General features: G+C 37.8%; 1 protein-coding gene across 2 annotated transcripts in view; it reads left to right on the top strand.

Moving 5' to 3' along the window:
• The window catches only part of ROBO1 (roundabout guidance receptor 1), a 742,961-nt gene that overhangs the window by 175,702 nt on the left and 539,628 nt on the right, over positions 1 to 27,631 (top strand). The gene's annotated exons all lie outside the window — the stretch shown is intronic.

The following is a 27,631-nucleotide window of genomic DNA, read 5'->3' as shown; positions in this document are numbered from 1 at the left end:
TTGAGATACTACTTAGCAGTTTAAAGAGCCAGAGAAATTTGAAGTTCAGAAGGCTGTAGAGATGTTAGAGTTCAGTAACACTTTTTCACATGTTCTGTTGCCATATGTGTAAAAATTAAGAGTGCCTGTTCCATTACACTAATTCAGGCTTGCAGCAGCAGCAATGAAGGCAAATCTGTCTATCAGCAATGACAGCTTTTGGTCATGGATCTAGTTTATTTTGTGGCATACCTGGAGAAGCAGTGGTGCAGCAGACGTGGCTGCTGAATGCCACAGCTCCAGAGTGCCTGCCCCAGGAGGTACATCACTGCTCCAGGACTCACGTGGGCTTGTTTCTATTCCAGCAAGCAAAGTTTAGTTCTCCCTTCATACTTTTGTTTCTTTGTTCGTCTTGCTTCACTGTGTATGTACCATCTGGATGAAGATGGCTAGACATTTCTGTAATGTAATCGCAAAATGGAGGTTGGCGGGGAGCTCTGGAGGTCACCTCATTCCTCTGCCCTGCTCAAGCAGGGCCACCTAGGGCAGGCTGCCCAGGAACACATCCAGATGCCTTTTGAATATCTCTACCAACAGAGACTCCACAACCTCTCCGGGTGAACTGTGCCAGTGCTATATCACCTCACAGCGAAAAAGTGTTTTTTGATGTTCAGGTGGTACCTCCTGTGTTTCAGTTTGTGCTCGTTGCCTCTGGTCGTGTCACCGGGCACCACTGGAAAGAGCCTGGCTCTGTCCTCTTTGTACTTTCCCTTCAGGTATATACATACATTGACAAGACGCGCCCTGGGCCTGTCCTTCCCTATGCTGAACAGCCTCAGCTCTCCCAGCTTTTCCTCACAGGATTGACGCTCCAGTCCTTTAATCATCTTGGCGGCCTTTGCTGAACTCTCCCCAGTAGCTCCATCTCCTGTACTGGGGAGCCCAGGACTGGTCCCAGCAGTGCAGCTGTGGCCTCACTGGCACTGAGCAGGGGGAGGATGGCCGCCCTCCACCTGCTGGCAGCGCTCCTCCCAGTGCCGCCAGGGTGCCTCTGGCCTTCTTGGAAGCCAAGGCACATGGCTGGCTCCCGTTCAACTTGGCGTCCACCAGGACCCCCAGGGCCTTTTCCACAAAGCTGGAAAAAGCATATAGGACTTAAAATATTTGTAGAAGTTTTGAGTGGATCATTAGCCGATACGAATTAGTGGAGCACCATAGAACAAATTCTAATGGGCGGCTAATCAGTATGTCGAAGCATAAATGGTGAAGCCTGTGATTGGCTTGTGACCACTGTGTCTCCAGAAATTAAAATATTTACTTTTAATATTACTTACACAGTTTTAAAGTTTAATATGCATATAATGTATAGAAGAAAAAAATAACTGTAATTCCATTAAGTTTAAAATTACTTCAGACAGTGTTTTGACAATTTTTAAACTAAATAAGTTGATCTTCCCTGGGTAAAAAGAACTTATTTCACAATTCTATTCCATTATATTTAAATAAAAGCATATAAAATAATAATAAAAAAATAAAAATCCTGCAATATAAAAAGAATCTAGTTGTTCTGAGATGCATGAAAAAGATCATGCCATCTGATATTTTCCTGGTGTCATCACCAGCAAAACAGAAAAACATTTTCGTACTGTTCTGTTTAGAAGGATAATATTCAGTGGACCATGAGAATCTGGAAAAAAAAAAAAAAGTATTGAGGAAATAAGTTGACTGCTTTCAAAGGGCCACAAAAAGAGATAAATTCCGTAACCAAAACAAATGTTATTTACATCAATCAAGAACTTTTCTGTTGTGGTCGTGGTAGTATTATTGTGTTTCTATATTATATCAGAGCAAACGGTTGAGTATAGTGATTCTGACCTTTGTATTCTGATTGAATTTGAAATACATACTACCTTTTTTTAAAAAAAAAAACAACAAGAGGAATGTTGGTAATGACTTAATGATCCTTCAGAATGAAACATGCAAGGGGGATTGTGCTTTAGCTAAGGTGGTACTTTAAATTCCATACCCTGGGATTTCCTTACAGGTTCTGGATGGACACAGCTGAATATTTTTCTTTGAAATCGCCTTTTGTGATACACAAGTTGCCCTTGTAATGCAGTAAAACGTGTTCAATACATACAAAACATAGACGTTATATATAAAAGCTTACTGCTGAGGTGGTGTTAACGTACTCTGTCTTTTTGAATAGAAAGAAATGGACAGAAAGGAGCTAAGATTATTTTTTTATATATATGGTTTCATATTTCATCGTCTATTCCAAGTAGACTTAATGAAATTCAGAATACCAGCCAGGTGTCATAGAGAAACCATATTGGGACATTAAAATGAACAACAGTAAACATAAAGTCTCTTTCAGATTCCAATTACAACATACCCATCACTCTCCATTTTCTTCAGTTCCCAAGGAACACAGGGAAAATACTACCCAATAACCTAAGATATGATTTAGTAGCAAGCTATGTCATTGTAGCACACACTAGGAATACCTTTACATAAGAGTTTACTTCATTCTATCTTGCCCAGTTAGGTTGTCCAAAGAAGGAATTAATGAAAAAGGTGCAGTATATTTTAAATCCATAATTTCATGTGATGTGTAGGAAGTTTTTGCATAGACTCAATATTTTTTTGAAGGTAGAAAACTGAGCAGGAAAACAAAATGTCTACTATTAATCTAGGGAACATACAGACCGTTCTAAGCCAGGCAAGACAGCTGGATGCGTTTATTTTGAGATTAGTGGACATCCCAACCATAAAGACAGTTTTGTGCCTGAAAAATTTCTGTGGAGTTATTTTAATACACACCTCTGAATGAATCAATCAATAAATAAACACTGAAATAATTATTCAAGCTAGTGCAAGAATTGGAGTCAGTGCCTTGAACATGGCATGGACACCAACATGAAAATTAGAGGTAGTATTTCGAAAACCATTTAAGGAGTCACAAAGTTCACACTGAAAAAGTATGATAAAAACATTGTGAACTTTCCTGTGGTATCAAAAATTAGAAAGAGGAGGGTGTAAAGTTCCTTGTTTGTACTTCCCATTCAGCTCTCCCCTGATTCATCTCACTCTTCACCTTGTTTTCTTTGTTCCTATCCTCTATTCTGCTGTTATTTATCATCTTCCTGTAAATGCACTCAATCATTTTCTGTTGCTTTTCTTTTCGTGTTATTGTTCAGTCTGTGGTTTGATTTATAGATTACATGCTGAAGTTTGGAGAGAGCTTTCTGTTAAACCTATCATCTCCCACGTGGAAATTATGGCAGTTGCTTTGTGTAAAAGCCTGAAGACACTTAACTGAGATTTCCTTTCTGCTCCCCACCCCAGAGGGGCAGTGGAAGCAGCTGATGGCTTTTCATCCAGGATCATATTGGAGCTGCAATAAGGCAGGGAGGGAATCTGTTGCGTAGGAGGCTGGCACCAGGGACCATTTGGGTTTCATACCAACTTCTCCATTTGAAAGTCTTCCTCAAGTAGCCGAAGACCATTGACCTTCCCAGAGTGTTAGGAAGCTGTGATTCAGTATTTGCAGAGGGTGGGGAAGCCTGAGATACTGTTGTGTGTATGTCCGAGAAGGAGAAAAGGTTGCTCCCCTTTTTTCCTCCAAAATTCAAGGGCTGGGAAAGTCTTTGGCCTGTGATACTTACTTCCTGGCAGTCCTTTCTTTTTAGAGATGTCCTTCTATTTATATCTTATTAAAGCATTGATAAGAGATCTTCGAATATGAAAGAGAGGATAGCTTTATTATTTCAGATAAAGCTATGAAAGTAAACGTGTATTTGTTGTGTTACTCTGTATGCCAAGGCTCGTTAATGGTTGCTAGTTTTGCTCAAGCCTATGAATGAAATTGGGCTGTTGCTTCGTAAAGGAGAAATTAACTCTTAGATATGTGTTATATGCACTAAATAGTCCAGGAAAATTCCTAACAGCCTTTTTTTTTTTTTTTGGGGGGGGGGGGGCGGGGGGGAGGTCCATCTTCAAGATACAAAGAAACATTCAAGGAAAGGAGAACCAGTACTTACAAAAAGACATGCCTGACATGTTTATGAAGAAAATAAAACATGAGTAAGATGAAAATGGTATTCAGGTACAAAGTTTTGAAGCTAAGCCTTAAGTCATATAAATGTTGACTACATATTGATCTTCCAAGAAAGGATTTTAAAACAGAGCAAACTACATAAGGGGAAGAACTCTAGCTGACTACAGAGACATTTCTAAGGGGATACATTCTTGGTGCAGTAACTTCAGAACATACTTTCAGATAGAAAGCAGGAGATACCTGTTACAAAATGTTAAGCCATACTATGTTACTTGCGCATTTCACTAACCTCCTGATAAATCTGCGAAATTTCAGCATACTTCTTGGTTGTGAGATACTACTGGCTTAATAGTTTTTAACTTGCTTTTCTCATCTTTCTCAAATCAAAGGCAATATATCTGTATTGTGTGAGATAACTGGGCTTGAATCATTTCAACTCTTGCTCCCCATAAAAACAAACTCCTGTGTCAGACATTCCCTACCTGTATCTGAATTTTCTTGCCAAGAAAACCAGAATGTGAACCAACATGCAAAGAGTGAAAATAACCCGGGGGTTTGAGCTGCAGCGCAGGCTGGGGTCCCAATATAACATGATGTTACAGACACAGTTCTGCCTTGCTTTCTCTTCGTAAAGGGGAGGAACGATATTGGTCTCTCACACCAGGGAAATACGTAACACGTTAAAGGCAAAGATTCGTTCTGAAAGCCCAATGTGAAGAATCAATTCTAATCCATAACTGCTTGTTGCGAGTAGCTCTTTCATGCATGAATAGTAATACTGAATTCAACGAATGCACAGGTGCTTGGTTTCTCTGAGATAGCCAAGTGCCGGGTTTTTTTCTGCTTTGTGATTCCTGGTGGAGATAGTACACCATGTTGTGAACAGAGACGACTGAAATACTCTAAAACCAATGGATAATAATGGGCCAAACCTCTGAATATAAAAGAAATAGATGCTCATATATTTACAGTCTGCTATGGCTCTTGAACATCGGCCTAGGTCCTGATATTATTACACTACAGTTTCATGCCTGTTCCAGCATAAAAAGAGTTAAATGGCCTGACCAGTATATGTGTTCCTTCATATTTGTAAGCTCCTTTGGCAAATCCAGTACTTATTAAGGATGACTGATTTTTATCTATGGCTTGGGTTGCTTGCTTAAAAAGCACATTCTCTTCCTAAGCCAAAAATAATAATGACTGCAGAGTGATGCTTCTGCTTCCCAGCATTCTCTGGGACCTAAATCAGAGCATGACACAAGTGTGACTGGCATAGCTACTGATACAGCAGTTATGAAAGTACTTTTTTCAGAAATGTACACTGGTCTACAATGTGTATTGTCATACTTCTCTATATTAACATTGATTTTAAGTTACAGTCATTTCTTTTATTGCAATTTTCACAGGGAAATCATATACTAGCTGCTAATATGCTATCTGTCTCCAGGATGCTTGAGTAGCTGAACCTGATATTAGTATTGCACTGACCTTGTAAATTTTACCTTTGAGTTTATTTGGGTTTTGTAATGGATTTTTTTTTTATTATTATTGTATTTAAGCTTTAATACCTGTTTGATGTGTTAGAGGACAAATAACTGCTAATGAAACTGATGGTACTGTCCCTTTCAATTACAAAGACAAAGGAATCAATGGGACTCATTTCACACATTAAATGAGGTTGGTATTATTTAACACTACAATGAGGGACAATAACTGATGATAAATTACAAATACAGTCGTATTGGATTATGCATTACTTATAGTGGTGTGAAGGATTAATTAAATTGTGTAGGAAGCTGCAATACATGAAGTTTTCTCAACTCTGCCTCAGCTGTCAAACCATAGGATGAGCATGTGAAGCATGCTTTTCTTTTTACTTCTTTGAGGGGAGAAAAATCAAGTAATGCATTTAATATTTTTCTGTACATGCGTTTAGGTGGACCATCATCAATCTTTAATTGTTTATTTCAGCAATGCCAGGGAAAGAAAACATAAAATTAGGAGAGAAGTCCTAAGATAAATCTCAGATCCTAAACACAGAAACTATCATTTGTGTAAGACAAGTATTCAGTTAAACTATGTATCTTAATTTTTACTGTACACAAGATATATGAAATTAGTTGATACTCCTCCTCAGTCACTGCAAGTAAGTGCTAGTGCACTTTTCTACACTAGCATTGGCAGTTCTTTTGTAAGAAAGAATTTATAAAGATTCATTCAAATTACTTCTGGAAAAACAAACCAACTAAAAAAACCCAGCACTAAAATAAATGTATTTATAGCAGTGATTTCTGTAATGTCTTCATCCACCAGATACAAATGGATCCCAGCAGTACCTCCCAGCAGCAAGTGGGTTTTAAATGTTTATTTTAACTCATGTATTTAAATGGGTAAAGGTATGAGGCTTGATATTAACTTCTTAAGGATCCATTTAATACTCTTCTGCTTTATTCCCACCGTTAGTCTCCCCATGTGCTCAGTAGTTCCACCTGGTACCCCTTGCCCTATCAAGTGAGCTCAGTTTCCTCAGCCGTCTGGTTACAAAGGAGTAGAGAGACATCCACCTTTGCCTCTGGGAAATGCTCATTTACAGCTCGATCAGCCAGGACTGCTGTTCCAAGGTGAATCTGGGGCGATGCTCAGGTGAGCCTTGCTGGACCTTTAGCCAGATGCTGAATTTTTTTCCTCCAATGTCCTGTGTAGTTCTTCTAGGAAGATTACCTGGTTCTGCCTCTGGGCTGGCTGCTCTATTTCACTAGCCAATTTCTTTGAAAGTGTAAATGTTAGAGGCTGTCGAGGATTCAGCTTCATTGCTGACTTCCTATATCCTGAGGATCTCCCTTAGTCACTGCGGCAGCCTCTACAGCTTTGTTGTGATGCCCTGGCTCTTTTACAGGTAGGTAACGCGGGATAATGTATCACAGATAACATCTCTCCTTCCATACAGCACATTGTTTTCTGCTGAATCTGGGGCAGGCTAACCAACATAAAGGAAATGCTCTAACCGATGTAGGCCAATTTAGGAATGTATTTGGACAAGTTACTAGATACCCTTTTATTCTATGAAATACAATCTTGTGAAATGTAATATCAGTATCAAGGATCGAAAACAAAAACCCCAAACAAAACCAGACACCTTCTCACATGAGCAAAGAGTTGCAAGGAGATCTGTTATGCTGGGAGTCACTCCGTTACTTACTTTCTCTTCCCACTAGGAAGAAAATTAGAAAGTTAAATATGCAATTAGAAGGTGTTTCCTAAGAGATAAAATTATACCTTTGACTGACCTTGTGAGGTTTTTATAACGTTGGGAAGTATTATTTCAAGGTTTTCTGCAACCTGTTTTTGTAGTCTGTAGTTCCTTTTTTCTTTTAATATTTTTTATGTAGTGATGGCAATACAGCAAACTGTCAGTCACAACTAGCTCATGCACATCCTCCTGTCAGTATGTGTGTGCAGAACTGTGGAGATCTAATGGAGCAAGGGAACGAAAAATCAGAAGGCAAAGTCATCCCTGTATGACTTTGAAAAGTCACTTAACCTTTTTAAACAGGAGCTGTCACAAGTGGACTCAGCTGGGCTCGTTCTCCTTTGTTGTGTCTGGGAAAAGATCTGTGCATGTTAATCAACACTTCCACCTCCTGCACTTCTGTTTCAAGTCTTGAAAATCCCATCCGCTTCTAGCTCATACTCACAACATCAGAAATTTAAACCTTTTTTTTTTTTTTTTCTTCATTTAAAAGAAGCGTTTTCAGCTCTCTTGTTGAAAGTAAACTTCCAGAGAATGCTTAAAAACTTCAAATGAATGCATGTTAAAGTCACAATCAGGAAAACAGAAAGCAAATTAGAACACAGGATCTGAATGGTATTTTAAAATCTTGTTATTTGAGAGGTCTTGATATATAGTGCTATATTTTTGTGGGCTAATTATAGTGAGAGTTGTTCCTTTTGAATGGCAAGGAAGCCTTTAATACAAAAATTGCACAGTGTTTTATTAAGATATGTAGAAAGTGCTTAGCTTCTGCATGCTGTAAAATAATGTTGAAAACTCAACAGTCGCTGAAAAGAAAAATCAAATTCTATTATCCCACTTAAATGAGAATACACTTAAGAAAGGTTAATTTGCTGTTCTGACTCCAAGCCATCTATCATCATGTTGAGAGAACATTTCCTTCACTGGTGGGAACAATGATAGGTTGTAGCAGTGATGGTATAAATTTAATAGTCACTTTTTCATGTGGATGTATGCACTTGCAAAAATAATGCTTTGGGATTCCCAAGTTGTGACAATGTAGGAAGTTGTGATTAGAAAAAATGGTGAGAAGGGGCTTGAAATTTTCAAGTATATTTCATTGACAGCAAATGCAGAACAAATTATATTTAGTAACCTCCTTTTAAAATTATTTCTAATTAGTGAGACATTCTGTCAGGTGCACTTTTCTTTTCATCTTTGAAATTTTACCTTAATTTTTTGACAGACTAGTCTCATAATGAATCCAAAAGAAAAGGCAAAGCACCTAAGTCATCTAATCTACAATTAACTCTATTAATTTCCTTGAAGAACAAAAAAAGATTGAATGGAAAATGTTACATGTTACCTGATTCATCAGAATTATTGTTCAACCTAGGAATAGAACTTCAAGGCATATTTATTTTGCTAAAGGCACATCGCTGCAAGGTGAAAAACTTTGCAATGAAAGTATTTTCTGATCGTATGTTAGTGTGTGCAGTAAGGTGAGAAATCAAATCCAACTCAGTGACATGCCTTTAGCCTCTGCAAATTTAGTAAGTGAGAGAGATTTTTCCTCTAATTTTATAACTAAATGTGATCTAAAAAAAGAAAAGTGAATTTTCTATAAGGGAAATGTTCTTGACTGTTGAAGAAATCTTCTGTGATGTGCTTTAATTTCAGTCATTCTGTGTTTGCAAAATCATTTCAATGTTGTAGTGGTGGAAGCAACGAGGGATGTTTATTTCAAGTTCTGAATGACAAATATAACTTGGAGTCCACAATTACAAGTGCAACATAGATAGCATAGATGCAAGCCATAATTATGCCAGAACCAAGTAATGGTTCTGCTTCTTCTGAATGTCACCTGCCTCTTCTCCCATATCCTTGGAAAGTAAAGAGAGAGGGTCAAGACCAAGGGGCCATGCCATGAATGTTTTGTTTCTGATGTGCAGTTCTACTCAGTGAATGCAAACCAGCAAACCCCTTCTGTTTATGATGAAATAGCTGTAGGTAGCTATTGCACAGAGGAAGGAACATTCTCATCTGAGCATATTCTTAAACTATTTGGAGCTTTTTAGATTAAAACCAACGTGTTGCATTCTAACAGTTTCTTCTTTGGCACCATGTAGATCTGCCCAGAGAGCTGATGTAACATCCCCCAGGTGTGAAATCCCCTATAACCAGAAAGTCCCAGAACGCTGCAGTGGTTTGTTTAGCTTGATTTCACTGTGACACTTGTCTAACATGGGATTTATAGTAATCAGATGCTCAAGTACCAAAGCCATGAGTATTTGTGTGGCAAATTTTATATTGCAGAAAAGTTTCACAGTTTCAGCCAGAGACAAATCATTAGTAGAGCTTTATTCAAAAGGCAACCATGATGCAACTCTGTTTTCTGTTGAAGGCAGCATTAAAAATCCCTGCTGCTTTTGGCAAGATCAGTTAAATCTACACTAAGCCCCTCTGAAAATCCTGTTTTAGAAGCTTTACGCACAAGTTAGCAGTTCTGTCTGCACTCACAATTACCAGCACCTAGTGTTCCCAAGGGCATTGGCAGGAGCATCATGTTAAGCGCTGTCCCTTAATATTATGTGAGTGGGTTATGTGTGTGATGCTGTATCTTTCTGTCTTTCTAACCTTACAGCTTTCCGTCAGAGGAATGAAATTACTCCAGTTTTTCACTACCTCTTAGATTCTTTGTGAGAGTAGCATTACAGTGTTACACTAAAGGCTTTATCAGCCTCTAAGATACCTTCTAACTTGTCATCCTGTAGTGTCCTGGTATCAGCTGGGATAGTTTTAATCTTCTTAGTAGCTGGTACAGTGCTGGGTTTTGGATTTAGGATGAGAATAATGTTGATAACACACTGGTGTTTTAGTTCTTGCTAAGTAGCGTTTACTCTAAGTCAAGGACTTCTCATGTGTCCGATGCTCAGGCCAGTGAGCAGGTGCACAAGAAGCTTGGAGGGAGCAGAGCCAGGACAGGTGACCCAAACTACCCACAGGGATATTCCATAGCATAGAACGTCATGCTTAGTATAGAAACTGGGTGGAGTTGGTGGGGATCTGCTGGCCACTGCTCAGGGACCAGCTGGGAATCACTCAGCGGGTGGTGAGCAAGTGCATCATTTGTTTTTCCGCTGGGTTTTATTCCTCTCTCTCCCCCTCTCCTCTTCATTGCAATTATTATTGGTTGGTTGTTGGGTTTTTTTGTTTGTTTTTTGGTTTTGGTTTTGTTTTTTTTAATTATTTCAATTATTAAGATGTTGTTACCTCAACCCACAAGTTTTACCTTTTCCCAGTCTCTTCCCCATCGACTTGCGGGGGGGGGGGGGGGGGGGGGGGGGCGGCGGGGGGGGGCGGGGAGTGTCAGGGTGGAGTGAGCAAGCAGCTGCATGGTACTTAGTTGCTGACTGGGGTTAAACCACAACATGTGGATATGGGAGATTGGATCTTCTAATAGGAGCAGCCAAGGCAGGCGGTAAAGCTCACCCTTTCCAATTATTTTTTTCATTAACCACAAACACTTGTCTCCACCACAATGTTCAAACCCCAACTCCCTTTCCTTTTTTCCTAATGTATTACTTTTCTAAACTCATTTACTTCACGCTATTCACCAATCCATTCCCTAAATTACCTTGAAAACCCAGTAAGAATTAAGCTTACTCAGAAGAAATGAATGGCATCTGTTGTGGGGTATTACTTGTCACTAGGGGGGAAAAAAAAAAACAACCCACCAACAATTCCTTATGCCATAAATATTTCAGTTTATGATAGAGGGAAACACCTTTAGGAAACATGAGCTGTGGAGGGATATTTGAATGATTAACTAGGGAATGAAAGTCACCTAACTAAAAAAAAACCCACACTGTAGATTTTTAAAGTTCTATTACTAAATGACAAGCATGCAGGTATACATAAGTAACAGTGCTGAATTGCTTCTGGTGCTCCTCTAGATAGCTCCCCCACCCCAAAAATTGTTTCAAAAAATGAAAATTCAATGTATGTTTGTGCGAATGTACATTGCTTTGAAGATTTGTGCCAAAAGTGTGGATTTGTGTGGCACTCCTAGTTGTTGGTTTTTTTTTTTTCTCTCAGTTTCCTTTTACATATTCAGCCAAGGCTTAGAACAACACCATGCAAAAGTAGCAAATATTTGAAGACGTGGCTGAAACTAAACACAAAATACCTAAAAATATTTTGTGACTGCAAGAAATTCATAAAGCAAAGGAAAAGTCTATTTGTTTAGCAAGTCTTATAAACACTACCAGTTTACACAAAAGTAACCGAACTTTAAGTTGGGAAAAATCATTAGGCAAAACATGATGTGCACCCGCACGCACAGGCAGCCAGCCATGGAAGAGATGACATACAGATGTTAAACAATGGTGCATCTCTACCATTGAGAAACAATCTCAACAATAGTAACAAAATCCTAGGTGAAGGTCAGGTAAAAAGTATTTACTGCTGCTTGTTCTTTTTTCATTTACTAGGCATTGCTGAATAGGGATTATGGATTCTGACCACAAATTTCAACACACATTTCTATTTTTCCTCCACCTCTGTGTGACACTTTTTTTTTTTTTTTTTTTTTAATCAGGACAGGAATGTATTCTAGTGAGCTTGAAATACCCTGACAGCTAACAGGCAGGTTGAATAAATTGTTGTTGTGTGCCTGGGGGTCTACATTGCCCTGACTCCTTCTCTTTTCTGTCCCTGTTCCTCTCCCTCCCCTTCCCCTCTCTCCCCTCATTTCCCTGTCCTGTCAGTTGTTGCAGAATTCCATTTTTAACGCATTGTGTGCAGTGTGTACAAGACTGTGTGCATGTGAAGGCTCATCTTCGTAATCATATTTTACCCTTAGTAGCACACTTTGCAGTGACAGCAATAATATTGTCATGTTTGTAGCAAGGTATTTTACATGCACAAAATTTGGAGGTTTTGTGCTGCCTAATACTGTATGCTTTTAACATCACATGCACTTCAGTGTATGTGATGTTGGTAAACCAGGCAGTTGCACCCAGGCTTTGTTCTGGATTGTCCCTTTGATCACGTCATGCGTTAAGGAGTCTATTTGCCAGCAAATAGAAGATGCCCCTCTGACCTTAAAGAAGAATATTGTCCCTTCCCACTGCAGTAATGACTTCTTTTTCCCACATGCCCAGAAGGATGGAGCTTATGAACTGGATTCCTAATAGGTTATGCTGACAGGCAGTAGCGCTCTGGTGCATATGTTATAATTTTGCTGGCTTAAAATTGCATATTTTTTTTTCTCTTTGAGTGACTATAATGTTTGGGTTGGGTTTCACTTTGCTGTGGCATGATGTATTCACAACTTACAATGATATGGGTGTGTTTATTAGAAGCATTTTCAATTTATTTATATGTATCACATCAGGACCTTTCAGAATTTGTAAGGTGTGTTGTGTAGCTGGAACTGACCTGGATTCTTAATTACTAGGAGTTTCTACACTTTCTGCACAAATGAACAAAGAGAAGAGTGAGAGGTAGGGTGTCCGTGGCACTGAAATATTTTAAAGGTCAAGAGTTTTTTGTGCAGCACGGCTAAGTGCAGGCTCAGAAGCTGGGCATAAACTTTTGTTTTGTACTTTTGCTTGTTTGCCTCGGCTCCAAGCTGGTGCAAGCGACTCAGGAATGTTTTGTGTGGGCTGTCTGGTGCTGATCTCTTCCCAGGCTCCATGCACCCATCCTGGGGGGAGAAGAATACCCTCGAAGGTGTTACGGCAGTGGCATTCCTCCTCCAGAGGTACCTGATCCATGGCCCGAGTGTGCCATGGGGGTGGTAGGACAGGCTGAGCTCAGACCTGAATTGGCTGATGCAAGTGACTGACTTGGGCTGACCGACCCGTGGGGTTTGCCCTTTGTTGACTTAGAAACAAAAGACAGGACGTTCGTATGTCAAAGTAGTTGCTACCCTCATCTTTCTGTCTTGGTGAAGCTCAATATGCTGCGTGTCATGCAGGTACTGAACTGCTGGCAGCACAGTTTGATATTGAAACGCTGGGCTGTAAATTGTGGCACCTGTGGGCTGATTCATTTTTGGTTTAGGTGTCAGGCAGAAGAGATGGATGAAGACCGTGAGAAATAAACTGATAAGCTTCCCTGTGGTAACCCATCTTCCCTCATAAATACAGTTCTTGGGCTTTTTCTTGTCCAAGGCTGACTAATGACTCGAAAAAGGTCCTTCTGCTTTCTATGGACAGATATTAATTAGTTCACTGTATCCCTGAGCTGTATGTTGTAATGTAATTTCTGGAGAGCACAAAGATTAATTTCAGTGCTAGTTACATTTCATAATGAACTCTTAGAAAGTACAGTTTTGACATTCCTGACTTCTGTGATGTATCAATTCAAAACCTCATTTGTCTTGACTGAATTTATGGTGTGTGGTAATTTGAGAGAGATCATCTCTCTTTTATCAGCTATGCTTTTATCATTTTATTGTTGCCTCTACCATTTTATCTTCTGTAGTCTGTGAGTTATATGGAAACAGAAATTTTCTTTAACTTAATTATACCTATAGGATATTTTCAGTACTTTAATTACATTTTTTGGACATCAGTTATGCAGTAGGCACTTTGTGAGATCTGAGCTTTTGGGGGGGACTGACAGTATTAATCTGCCTAAGGTTTCCACTTATAATCCTCTGAGGACTATCTGTGGGACATGTATGTGCTTATCATCTGTCTTATTTCTGGAGAAATATTTTTAATTATTTCCTACAGAACGTAAACTAAAAATATTGATAAGGGGCATTTTTATTTATGTACATGCTAGCTTTGTTGTGAGAATTAATCCACTTACATCTCGCATCTTAATGGCATCATATATACGGGTTAGATTTTAGAAATCTTCATGAAACTGAATTTAAACTGCAAAGGCAATGTTTAATATAAACGTAATAGGAATCTGTTTTGTAAGTATATTGTTCATTGCAAACCTACTAAATCAGAATTAGCATTTGCTTTAGGAACAGTGAGGGCTGAAACACATTCTGCTGTATTAAATTAGTTGGAGGGGGAGGATACCAGTAATAAGAAACATTGATGATATTTCTGCTGGAAAAATTAATTTAGAAAAAAATAGTAAATCAGGCTGAAGTCTGAGTAAATAATAACTTTATTGGTAAACAAAGACATTAGATGCATTATTGTAAATTACTTCAATATTGAAGTTGTCTTTACTTGTAGATGGAACATACAGAAAATTTCAGAAGGATATAGTGAAATATGCCTAACAATTACATTCAAAAAACTGAATTTTATTTCCTTAGCATGCACACTAATGAGAAGAAAGCATAGAACTGTCCTGTTCAAAGTAAAACTACTTCAGCACATTTACTAATCCTTTCCATAATTTTGTAGCTATGATTCTTATAGAATGCAGAAAACTAATTAACGAGTGCTAAATTATTAAACATTATGTTCTAAATTACATCACACAAGTTTTAAATACTTGAAGATTCTTTATTGGGTCTTTCTAAAATGAATAAAAATTACATTAACGTCCAGCAGTCTTTATTTAAAGAAAACGTACACAATCTAAAATTTTTAAATAAATCACATTCTTCATCTTTATACATTGCTTAAGTTTGTCAAAGCAAGTTTATTGGGTATTTTTCCTTGAGGGAAGAAACACTGTATTTTGGGATTTTGATCGCATTGTATCATATTTTGATATTAACATATCAGCATTAGCTGTGATTTTTATTGCATGCATATTTTCCAGAATTTATCACTTCTGAGCAAAGCAGTGCTTTGCTTCTTTCCTCAGTCATCTGATTTAGAAGCCTTTTTGAGACACCAACATTACTGTTTTCTCAAAGTCTTTGTCTAAATTCTGTATGAGCCAATGGAAAAATTTCCATTGACCTCCACATGGCTAAATCACCTCTAAGGACATAGTATTCTGTAGGGAAGTTTATGTGACTGCCACCTACATAATTAGTTCATGTGTGTGGGGCTTCACAGCTTTGCACCATATTGATTGTAGATCCTCTGCTTTCAAAATGTTTGTCTAATGTTCTTTAAGCAAGTGAAGATTAGTTGAAGCTAAACAGAACTTCATTCAACAGAAAATTAACTGGAAACTGCTTCCATAGTGTTCGAAATTTGACATGTCTTATTTTGGATCATTCTTTTTGACGTTCAGCTTTTATTGTGACATTATAACTCTCCAAATTTCCTGAATTTTGAGAGAATGAGGAAGAAGAATGAGAAAAAAAAACCAACAACCTTAGAACAGTATTAATTTTTAAGATAGTTGAATTGGTTTTGACATTGTATGCAGTAGAAACAACTTAAATTACTCCATGTGAGCATTTTGCGATATTCAAATCCTACTACCTCACCTAACAATTTCATTGGAGTTTTATTATGTGCCTGAGAGCCATAAGATACCCTCAAATCTCTGCTGCAGATCTCTGACATCTGGTTTTATTTTTGTGTTTATGGGGCTAGGAGCAGCCCCCATGGCTAATTGAAGACTTACTTCTGTGTTCCCTTTCTCCAGAAGTTGGATGACTCAAACTCTACTATGTGGCTGGAGCAAAAATGAACATAATTAGTCCAAAGTGAAATTATTCAGCATATATGGTATTCTAATAAAATTAAAACTGGGATGTATTGTAGAGCATACACTTAGTGTTGGCTGCAGTAGCCTACCTTGTTCAATACATACTGAGTATAAGAACCTAATACTTTTACACTAGTAAAAAAAGAAATGTTCAAGCTATGCAAAGTTACAATTCCTAACTGGTAATGATCCTGTTTCATAGGATCACTAGATTGTGAAACTGAGATTGCAAAATCAGGAATAAAAATAAATTCAGCGTATCACATTCAAATTTTTTAAAGAACAAATAAGCAAGTGAACTATACACACATTTCTCAGAACAAAATGCAAAGTGAGGTTATAGTTTCAGTGATACAAAAATTTACTAGACTTATGTTGCAACTTTTGGATTGTCACTTTGTACAATATATAACAGATATTTTAAACTCAGTAATAAATCTATTGTAGTCTCACTCCTGTCTAATGAGTATAGTACATATACTTTCTGCTTTATTTGTCAAGTTCCAGGACAAAGCAATTAAGTTATAGTTTTGAGTAAATTATACAGCTTTTAAAAGTTTCTTGGTAAACAAAGCTGCAATCATTCACTAGACTATTGTAAATTACTTCTGGTTTATACTCTGTTTAATTATAGACTTATAATTACAGTCATATAGAGTATTTCAAAAACAAGTTCTGGTGTAGAATGTCTAACAGAATTTCATTTTAAAGAATTGCTGTAAGAAGAGCGCTAAACAATTATTTTTACCTTATGGTTTTCAGACAAATTAAATGCACAAAACAAAGCAGATTTTGAGCAGATGAGTCTTCAGGTATTTCAACCATGAAGTGAAAAAGGTCATGTGATTTTAGCTTTACAGTTTTTTAACTATTTTGTAAATTAAAAAGAGATGTTCAGACAGGAGTGGCAAGCACACTGCAACTGACCTCACTGGAGTGGAGATCGCTTTTTCTATATGAAGAACTTGGTTTAGAAGGTCATTGTGATACTGTATTTTAAGTTTCTTTGTTCTCAGACCTCTCATTTTCTATGCTTTTCTGCCAAAGACTATTGGAATAGTTTATCAGCTTCACAGCTCAAGCAAAGTGCCTGACAGAAATCTGACCAAAAATAAATCTTTTTTTTTCTGCTGATTTTGTCTTTTTCCTTTTTGATTTTCATTTTGATTTTTACAGCTTTTCTTCATTGATCCTTCTTACCATTTTACTTTTCAAATTCTGCCTTATGATTTTCTTTTCTACAGTTCTCTTCTCTGTGCTCAAAGAAATAGGATGTTCTCGTGCTTTTTTTTCATAAGGAGATGGAGAAATCCTTAAGATTTGAATAATAATAATTAAAAAAAAATCTGGATGATCTGCTGTCAGAACCAGAAATTTTGCATCGAGTACTGTTTCAAGAGTAAAAACTGGGAAGGTGGTTTTGAAGGAACCATCTGCTGGCACAGAAACACAGAATAAAAGATTTGGCTCCTGAAGCTATTCTTATGCACTCTAGAAAATTTTAAAACCATTACCTCTCTGTTTCAAGAATGGTGAAAAATACTGACATTACTGGAAAAGGTTGACTATTTCCAAGTGCATATGTTCCTGTTTGACAAATTGTACCATTTGGCTATGTATAAATCAGACTTTTATTCTAATGACTCTTGGTTTGCCAATAAAAGTGAAATATGTGCTACAATTATAAAATGCTGATGCAGAACTTCACAATTTAATTCAATCCAAATATTTATTCATCAGTGTATGGTGGCTCAAGTTCAAAAGCACATGCTTGTATCCTGGAACAAATTGTATCCAGAGGTCTCAATCAATACTTTTGCAAATACTAATTAATTAGTTGATCTGTGTTGCAGAAGAACAAAATGTTCCTGTATATCAAAGGAATATTTATAGGTCTGATGAATCCTCACCTTAGGAATTTGAACTAAGAGACCTGAGTCTGTATTTGATAGCGGAGGATTTAGAAGTTATGCCCTAAGCCTTTCACGTCTCAGCATTACAGTGTGAAAAACATTTCATGATAAGTGTGAGTAATAATCATAATGTCTACAGTCACTTGTCGTAGCCTTCGTTTCAGCTGGCTACATAGTTTGGGTCCAAATATTCTTAGATTTGTTTAATCATTTTTATCCAATATCAACAAAAATTGTGTTTTCTTCATGTTAAAATTCTGTTGTTTGAAATTCATCTGGCTATATTGGTGCCATTTGTAATTGCTAGTATTGGCTTTAACAACAGTTGATACAGTGACATTTACAATCTTAACTTTATTAAACAAAACACGAAGAGGTGTTTTCAAAAAAAACAGTTTTCAAAACTTACTGCTTTCCAGACTTTCTTTGGGGTTAACTTTAAAAAGCCAATATGATGAACTTGAGTTAGTCATGAAATAAAGTTCAGACATTTTCCTGTAGCTGCAAATTTAATAGACTGTTTCATTACTCTGTTAAGTACTAAGTCATCCTTTGTTTATAACTCCTGCTGATTTCAAGAAAAATTAAGTAGATTTTTCCTACTTCTTCTTTCAGCTGGTTTGTTTGTTTGGGTTTGTTTTTTTTTTTCCCCTCTTTTATACCATTTTCTAACCTGTGACATAGCAAGTTAAAAGTTCCTAACTTCTGGTCTACATTGCATTACATAATGAGCACAGTAAGCATGGTAACATATGAAGCAATTACATACATCTCTGAATCATGAATTTAAAATATCTTTTTCAAAACAAACCAAGCAGCAACACGCATTACAAATATAAAGTGACTCTAGGGATTTGTGTGTGCACTGCACAGTTCTGCAGTGTGCTCACACTTCAGAGTCAGTAAATGGACCTCACAGAGTGAAACTGCCGACATGTGCTGTAAGCAGAGAATTATGCCATGTAGTGTTAAGGCTAATAGGCTAAATTACAGATAAATGGAAATGGATCCACAGGTGGCCTTACAGTGCCTGCTACAAAGCGTAGCAGTTAGCTAGAGAAAAGCTATCAACTTACAAAACAAGACGTTAGGTATTTGCTTCAATTTATTCTCCATCTATTTCCTCACTATAAACAAATAGTAAATATATATCCTAATATATGTTGTGCATACATATGTATCTGTAAGGGTATATATATATATAGCCATGAAAAAGACTTGAACTGCTCCAAAGACAGGAAAAGAACAAATCCCTACGAAGCTAAAATGAAGGGAATGGGCTTGTTAATTCAAGTGAGGACAACTCTGTCTGCAAAAAAAGATCCTCTGAATGTGTAGTCTGATAAGCCAATCAACTTTACGTTAAATGAATAAATTATTTAAACAAACTGAATTGGCATAACTGAAGTTATGACATGTGACTTGTCTGAGCTGTCCAGTTACATGGGTGCCATGTGAAGAAGTGTAGAGGATGGAGAGGAGGAGGAGAAAAGGAAGATGAAAAAAGGTGAGGGAATGAAAGAAAGGGTGTGCAAATGGAAGAGCTCTGTGCTCTCCTTACAGGGTTCTCTCACCCCTCTTGCCTTGTTTCCAGATGCCATAGTCATTTATGTGGGATTGAAATGTGCCCTGAGGTTTGTGAACCAAATGCTTTTGATTTCTCTGGAGTTTGTTTATATGAGAGTTGACTGTGGCTTCTCTTGGAGTGATTTATTTTGTTTTTTAACTTAAAGTAATTAATGAAATCCCACTCCATAGCAAAAGCTATTGGTAGGTCTTGGGAAATGGTAGGAGAAATAACACTTTCAGAGGCAGAGTTTCACTCCGAAACCAATGTGAATGGTAAAGGTGTTCCTGTACAGCGAGGCTGAGATTCCTTTATACAATGTACACTGAGTGTATCTAAAATGAAAAAACAAACAAACGACTTTGAGCTAGCCCTCTGGGTTCCTATTAGATATCTTGAGCCAAATTGCAGCAGTCTGCAGTGGAGGGAAGGAAATGCAGAGTGGGAGTCAGCCAGGACACTATCACCTACTTCCAGGACCCCCCAAAAATGTGTATTCAGGCTGTTTCCAGTAGGAGCTGCCACCGCACCAGCATGGAGCCCGCGCGGTGCATCCCCATCCCCAGCACTGCCACTCACGCTTGACATTTGCTCACCTCTTCTGTGGCACTCTTGGTCTTGAGTTTTGCTCGCGTCTTCAGTTTGAGAAGACTAGTACTGGCTTTGCGAGGCTGTTGTACTGCGTGCTTCTGCAGGCTTCGTTCTTACAGACTACAGTTTCCCTATGCATTGTGTGCCAGCCCAGAAAGTTTTAAAGGTTTTACTCTTTTCAACCATCTTCCCTGTTATACCATAACATATGCAAATATACTTTGAGTTTATGCTAATCCTTAATAGTAGTGAAATTCTTATGCTTAAAAAAAAAAAAAATCTTCTATCTGGAAAGCTAACAGTATTTCTGTGACTGCTAATATTTTAGCATCTGATTAAAAATCAGAAAAGGAAGTGGCTTGTGGGTTTGAATTTTTTAAAAATGTGGTTTTTACAGACTCCCGCAAATTTGAAACTATTGTCTTAACTAGCCTGTCTGAGAAGGTCATGTTAACAGCTTTCATCTTTAAAATAGCTCTGAATGCACCTAGAATAGCTGTCAACAGAGCAGAAAGCTGTGAAATGTATCAGACAACTGGTCCACGTGTAAGTGTGAAGCAAAAGTGTTAATTTAGCTAACATGGAAAATCAAACAATCAGGAGAGAAAAATAATAATAAGAATAGACTACACATACTAATTAGAGAAGAACTAGGTTTTCTGTGAGAAACAACACCTACAGGTACTGAAACCATTTTTCAACATTCAGGTTGCATTCATTTTCATATAAAAGGATTTATACTGGTAACTCTAAAAAGTGATACTCATCATTCCCAACTTATAACAAAGTATGATTGTCACTCTGTCATCCTCCCTTACTGAAGTTGAGTTTTTTTCATTTTAGTTTGATGGTTATTGATTATTTTTGTGCTATACTTACTTGTAAAAGAAAGCCTGCTAGCATATTATGTTACTAAATAGCTCTGCCTCCCAAAAATTAATCTTTTCCATAGCATAATTTAGCCCTGTTTGATCCTGGTGAATTTGTTTATTACAACCACGCTGGTTTTGTTAAAACCACATATTTCACTTAAATGTACCAATTTTTGATTCCCACAACAAACTCTTACCAATAAATGAAAGGTATCTTTGCATTATAGGCGTTCCAATTTTATTCAGAGGAAAATGGTCAGTATTAAAGGTCTCCAATATGTGATTTGATAATGTTTAAAACAATCACTTATATATTTCTGGTTATTTTCTGGTTATTTCACATGCACATTTTCAATGATTTCCCAAAATAATGCTTCTCTTTATGGTAGATAAAAATGGTAACATGAACCCAGATTTTAAGCAAGTCTTACAGTGGCACAAGAAATTTCATCTAGCAGATGACAAAAGGTTCTGTGCATTAATTGAGTTAGAGTTTAATATTGGAAGCAGTTACAAAATACTATGAGAAAAGTTTTGATTTTATTACTGAAGGTATTAACTTCAAGTAGCTCATATACTTGGGAATGTTTATTATCCCGTGTCTTAGTTATTATTGTATCACTCCAAACACCAATATATTATACCGGTGATGTTTCAGATCAGAAAGTGTGGAACTCATTAAAACCACATAGTCATTGGGCTGATTTCCATTAACACATCTACATGCAATAGGACTACGTGAAACCTAGAGTGAAATGCCCTGAATCAGCTAAGACAGTATTTTTTTGCCAGGCATACTGACCTATATTCTGAGTATCTCTATATCTTAACCCATCGAAAAATTTATTTTTATTATATTCCACTTGAACTTAGAGTTGCCTTGAGATTTTAAATGATAATTTTAGCCCCATTCTCTTTATGACATATCAGCTAGTTGTGAGACTTTTTTATTTCCACACATTGATTAAAGATACAACATTTTTAATTCCATCAGCTCAGGCTTAAATTACAGTTTAAGGTAAATGTTCTCATTTAGCTTATTGATTCTGTTCCAATTTAGGAGATTACCCCATAGTTCTAATTCAACCAAAGAATCTCACTGGGGAGATTTTCAAAGGCACAAGCAGAAGTCAGACCACTAACTTCCATTGACTGCTGAAAATTGTATTACTGGCTTCTCTCTGGATACATGGAAACCCAGTTCTCATTGTTCTCTTAATAGGAATGAGCATCCATCTTTCTCAAGTAGGCTTTGAAAATGTTGATCAAAGCAGAGGAGGCCAGATGCTCACAGTTTGCTATGGTTCTGCTACGGTCAATGAATTATTTGCACCATTTGGGACACAAGCCGTATCATTGCTAAAATGATTATAAGTTACTTAGTCTCCTAATAACAAAATTCAACATTGAAGAATTAAATTTGCTGAGATAAAATGGAAAAACAAAAAACGTTCTTTTAAAGAAAAATTGGTTCATTAACACCAGTGCAATTGCCCGTTAAAGTTGTCCTTTAGCTGGGATATTTTGTTTTGTCAGGCTATGAGACGCTGACCTTCATTCTTGTTCTGAAGATCAGCATGGAAGCACTGCAGGGGAAATGCCCTCACCTGCTTGGATGAAGATAGTGTAACGCCTTCACTGCGGTGCCATTTAGGTTGGAATAGTGTTGGCAGATGCAGAAGCAGCTTAGCCAGACTCTTACACCTGCTTTTACACATTTTGTCGTAGTTCCTCTTCTCTGCCCTTCTGCCAAAATAGTTCCTCTTGCTTCTGGTGCCTCCCACCCCAGGAAAATTTACCTGATTTTGTATTCCAGCACCGTGCCCATTCAGCAAGCATGTGTAGAAAGCAACATCTTTTCTTAAATGAACAGAATGATTACCAGGAGTATCTCCATCTTCTGGAATAAATTTCATGTGGTTTTATATACTTGGCAGCCTAGCTCTGGTTTCCTGCTTTTTGAACTGAAATGTAGAACAGGGCCAGTGAGCAAGGTGTATCGCCTTTTTATCTCATGTCACCTACTCAAAATCAGCTGCTGAGATAATGCCACCCTCGCCTTGGCTTCTCATCGTCAGTTATTCACTTGTGTTGGCGCAGTTCTCAGCCCAACCACCTTTCCTTTGCACGTCTTCCATGTGGTAACTCATTACTGAGTAGGGGTCAGTTAACCAGAGATACAGAAGAAGGACATGAGGAACGATAAACGGAGGGTACACTGCGCAAAAAAGACTCCGCTGAGACGGAGAATGAGGAAATCGGGGCTAGGTGAAAAGGAAAATAAGATTTCAGTAAAGAGCAATTAACAAAAAGGGAAGAAATTTTAAAAGCATAAATAATAAAGAAGAAAAAATGCAACAGCCTGTGTCTTTGATCTTGTAACCATAAAATGCCCAGATCTTCTCTGAATGCTTTCTTGAAACCCACTAACAGTATATTTTAAATGTGTGAGAAAAAGTAAAAACAGAAATTCAAATTAGGCCTGACAGATTAGCCTAACAATCATTTTTTGAAAAACAGAAGGCCAACTGCAGTTTAGCTGTGTATTTTGAGAGCTGAGTAGGATGGCATATTTTTAAATGATCTTCATTTTAGTTTTCTTGTGTTTATTTTTATCCAAACACATCCTTTAATTCTCCATCGCTCAGTAAACACTCCTACATTTGCCTGAATTAATAGGATAAAGATTGCCAGTTAGTTAGAACAGATAATGATAAATGGCTTGCATACATTAAATGTGTTTTGGACATGTTTAATCCATAAGTTTGATGTTAATAGCACCAACATTATCTTATAAAATTTTACTATGAACATGATCTGAGAAGCATTCTTGTGGTAGACTCATACGGCTTCTCATTTATGGTAACATAAAACACTGGCTGTGCTGAAATAGAAGTTCACATAGAACTGTGTGGATTTGTTGGTTGCACAATCACACATAAAAATCCTAAATAATCATTAAAAGAAGGCATGCTATAGCTGCTGTTTTGGGGTCAAAACAGAAAGAGACAGAGTGCCTTTAAAAGGCTGAGGTGCCATGGTGTAATGGTCCTGAGAGCTCTTGAGATGTATTCAGGTGTTTTGCTGATTTAATGCCAGAGCTAAGAAGGGATATTGAGATGTGATGCTGTTGTGAAAGTCGTGCTTTCTTTAGTAATGGTGTGTTGGGACTCTGTGGTACTTTCTGCTTTTAAGAAAGTACTTTGTATTCAGTAGAAGCTATTTGTCATATAGGAGAAGGTACAGACAGGAGCTTTTCTTAGTAGCCCACAGTAACATCAGCATCACTCAGGTACCCTGGCTTAGCTGGGGTTGGTCCTAGCCATTTGGCTAGCTTTTTTTTTAATAATGACTTTAAATGCATAAACTCTCCTGTAATGCCATGGTACAAAGGGTAAGTTAGCCACCTCCAGCTCAAACAGGAGCCCTCAAGAGATTCTTTCTCATGTAGACTTCAGCTGGTTACAGTAACTCAGATGTCTAGGTTGCTTAGGCAGGCTGGTATTTTTGGCCTGAGTGCAAGTCTGGAGGTATGTCATAGGAACTTAATTTGCATTCTTAACAAGAACAAAAACTCTTCTGTATTACATGTTTCTGGAAAAGTTTTTCTTTCATTTACTTCCTGGTGGACTTAAAGTGTCTTTTGCAAGCAAAGAGAAAAAAAAATGTGTTAGAAGAATAAAGTTGTAATTCTTGCTTTTTTCATACGAGTTAGGCCAGAAATGTGGAATTTTTTTGTAAGACTCAGTAGTTGCTGACTTAGCTCTACAGACTTTGTCTAATGCCTACTCTTCTGCAGCCAGATGGAAAAAATAAGTTTGGTAATATTTTTTGATCTCTGTATGTGTTTTGAAGTCTCTTTTACAGTTGATAGCCAAAGACCCTTGCACTTAAAAAAAAAATAATTAAAAAAAAAAATTGTGTTACCTTGTGAGCACTGAGCTTGAGAATTAGATGGCAAATAGATAAGGCACATGGGTAAAAAAAAAATGCATTTTTTGCCTCTAAAACCAGATCATATCTTTTAAATTTTTCATTAAGAGGTACTTTATTCCATGTTACTTGTACAATAAATGAGTATATATGTAAGACTGGCTGACCCAAAGAAAGACTGGCTTAATCAAATGTAGCTTTAATCAAGATTAAATAATATGTATCAAACCTGAGCTTTTAATTGTGCAACTCTTGCTTTGTTTATGTGTTTGTGAGTTTATTAGCAGGAGCATATATACATAGATGCATGTACATGCACTTAAAGATTCATACGTGTGTGTATTTTTGCAGAACACATTTGTTTTCCCTTACCCCCAAGAACTTAAAAGGTGCTAACAAAATGTATAATGTTACGGGTGAGAATTGAAATGCTCTAGAAGTGAGGAAATTAAGAAACAAAAATGTGTCCTCATGGAAGTGACAACTTTTAAGACGTCATTGTGCTAAACCATGAAGTCTTTAGGGGAGAGGCAATGTCCGTTTATATGATTATACAGTGCTGGGTGCACCGCTGGTGTTCAGTAAGTAAACAGAAAAAGTGTATGTTAGTAAAATGGTAAATTTTGCATATTTTTTTAATTTTATGCATTTGGATGATACAAAAAACAATAAGGTATGTTTTGTACTCCCCATGAGCTACAACAAGTCTCAGGATCCTTTGGTTGCTGTATTTAATGGTTCTATATTACAAGCAAAATAAAAAAACCCCTACCAAGCTGATCTGGGAACTTTACTGTTTCCCCAAGCTTTCAGGGCTAAAATGGTGTGTGGGTCTGGTCCCCACACGCTGCTGGGTTATGTGTGTGCCCTTCGCTTCACAGGACTGCAGTGTTTTCATGGCAAACATTGCTGCGTCTGGGTTGATCTCCCCAGAGTTGTTAGTCATAGGGGCTGCAAAATAAAACTTGGCAAATTTTTAGCCTTAATGAATTCTGTAACTGTTGTCCTGTCATGCCTTACAAGTCTCTGTGTGGCTGCCTCGCAGAGGCTCTCTAAGAGTCACCAGATTTAGTCTTTCTTCTAAAATGGGAGATTGTTGGGGGAATGCATCAAAGGCAACGTAAGAACTGCATGTGTCAGCAGTTTGCATATGGCTTGTACTGCAGCAATAGAGACCTGCTTTGTTTCACAAACTTGATAAAAGACGCCTTACAATGAAGGACCCTAAAGAGCAGCTCATAAGACAGGGAGAGAACAACACTTAGGAGCTGATCCAGTCCTACTGTGACTTTCAGGAGAGGGTGGATGACTCGTGAGCCCGTGCTATGGTGGCTCTTCCTTGTCAGTCTGTCCTCTTTCAGCACTAAAGCAGAGTGTGACCTCGGGGGGGGGGGTGGGGTGGGGGGGGGGGTGGGGGGGTAAAGAAAAAACACAACAAAACACCAACTTTCCCAGACCATCAATTTCCGACACAATCAGTAGTGGGTTCTTCAGAAGAGGTGACAGAGAGGTCCCTGTGTAAGGAAGTGGCTTTGGCTTTGAGGAGAGTGGAGACAGACTTCTGTGCACGAGAGGGCTGACCTCATGGCCTTGCAAGCTTCCAGCGAGAGAGACTGTAGCTTTCATCATGTCTTCAGTGAATGAAGTATCCCGGTGCAGAAGAGAGGAAAGTTGTTTCAAACCCTTCCTGGAAGGCTGTGCCAAGATGCTGCAGAGAGCTCTGCTACCCTGTAGAAGAAGCTAAAGGTGAAGTCTCTAATGAAGGGAGAGAGAACTGTAGAAAAATATCTGCCCTTTATGGATAAAAAGCTCTGTGGAAGGTATCAGATCCAAGGAAAGGACTGTGCAGAAAATTGCTAGTGACTTTTATCTATAACACATTAAAACAAAAATTAAAAGGCTGGGACATAATGAAAGCTGAGGAGAAAACAAATTAAATATGTCTGAAGATTTTAGAGAATGACATATATTAAAGCTAGATAGAACTAGCATAGCACACGCCATAAATTCATTTTGTAATTTTATGTTCAAGCCCTTAACTTCTGACTGAGCTGCAACATAGAAGTCAGGAAGGCATCCAGTCTTGGTGTAATATCTTCAAGTGGTCCACTGCATCTCTGAAAAAGTTGTCCACATGGCTAATTCCAGAATTAATTACATTGCTTTTGAATAAGCTTTCAAATTGCTAAGGAGCTCACATGAGCAGAAATTATACAGCAGAAACTGAAACTAGTTAAATGAGCTATAAAACACTGAATCACATAGGAGCAGGCCACCTTTTATTGGGCTTCACACCTCTGAATGCTTAATCAGTTTGGTTTTACTTGCTATTACTCCAGTGGGGAAGGCAGTGGACTGGCATTGCTTCTATGGCAGTAATTGTCCTCTGTCTTGCTAACCGGCAGCGCTGCATGAGACACCCTGTTAGACAAGGTGATAAAAATGCTTTTTTGGCAATGAGTTTCCTCTGCCTGCCTGCATTTTCATTGTGAATGAAGAGAAAAATTGCCACTTAGGAGATGCTGCTTTGGGCATCCCTTCATACCCATCAGGATACAGGGTAGCATTTCTGAAGGCAGCGCTCCTTCTGTGACAGGATAAACAGACACAACCTGTACAAAAATGTCCGTGCAGGCTTTGTGTCCATAAAGGTACCCTTTCATTAGTCTTGTAAGATAAAAAGCCTTCTGGCCTACTTTCCATTAACTCTGCGTAAGATTGCCTGCTAGAGAAAACAACTGTGTGGCTTGAGAGCTCAACAGACTTCTGCTGGAACACCAGCCTGATGTGCCAGTTTACTTTTGCACAGCACAAGGCTCAATGAGGTTTGACTCTGGGACCAAATAAAAGACTGAAAGTGTTAACTACAATGCAGGGGTTTCTTCTATG

The sequence above is a fragment of the Falco punctatus genome (assembly GCF_963210335.1).
Source record: "Falco punctatus genome assembly, chromosome: 2".
Classification (NCBI taxonomy): Eukaryota; Metazoa; Chordata; class Aves; order Falconiformes; family Falconidae; genus Falco; species Falco punctatus.
This window is presented reverse-complemented; position numbering and strand designations above follow the sequence as displayed.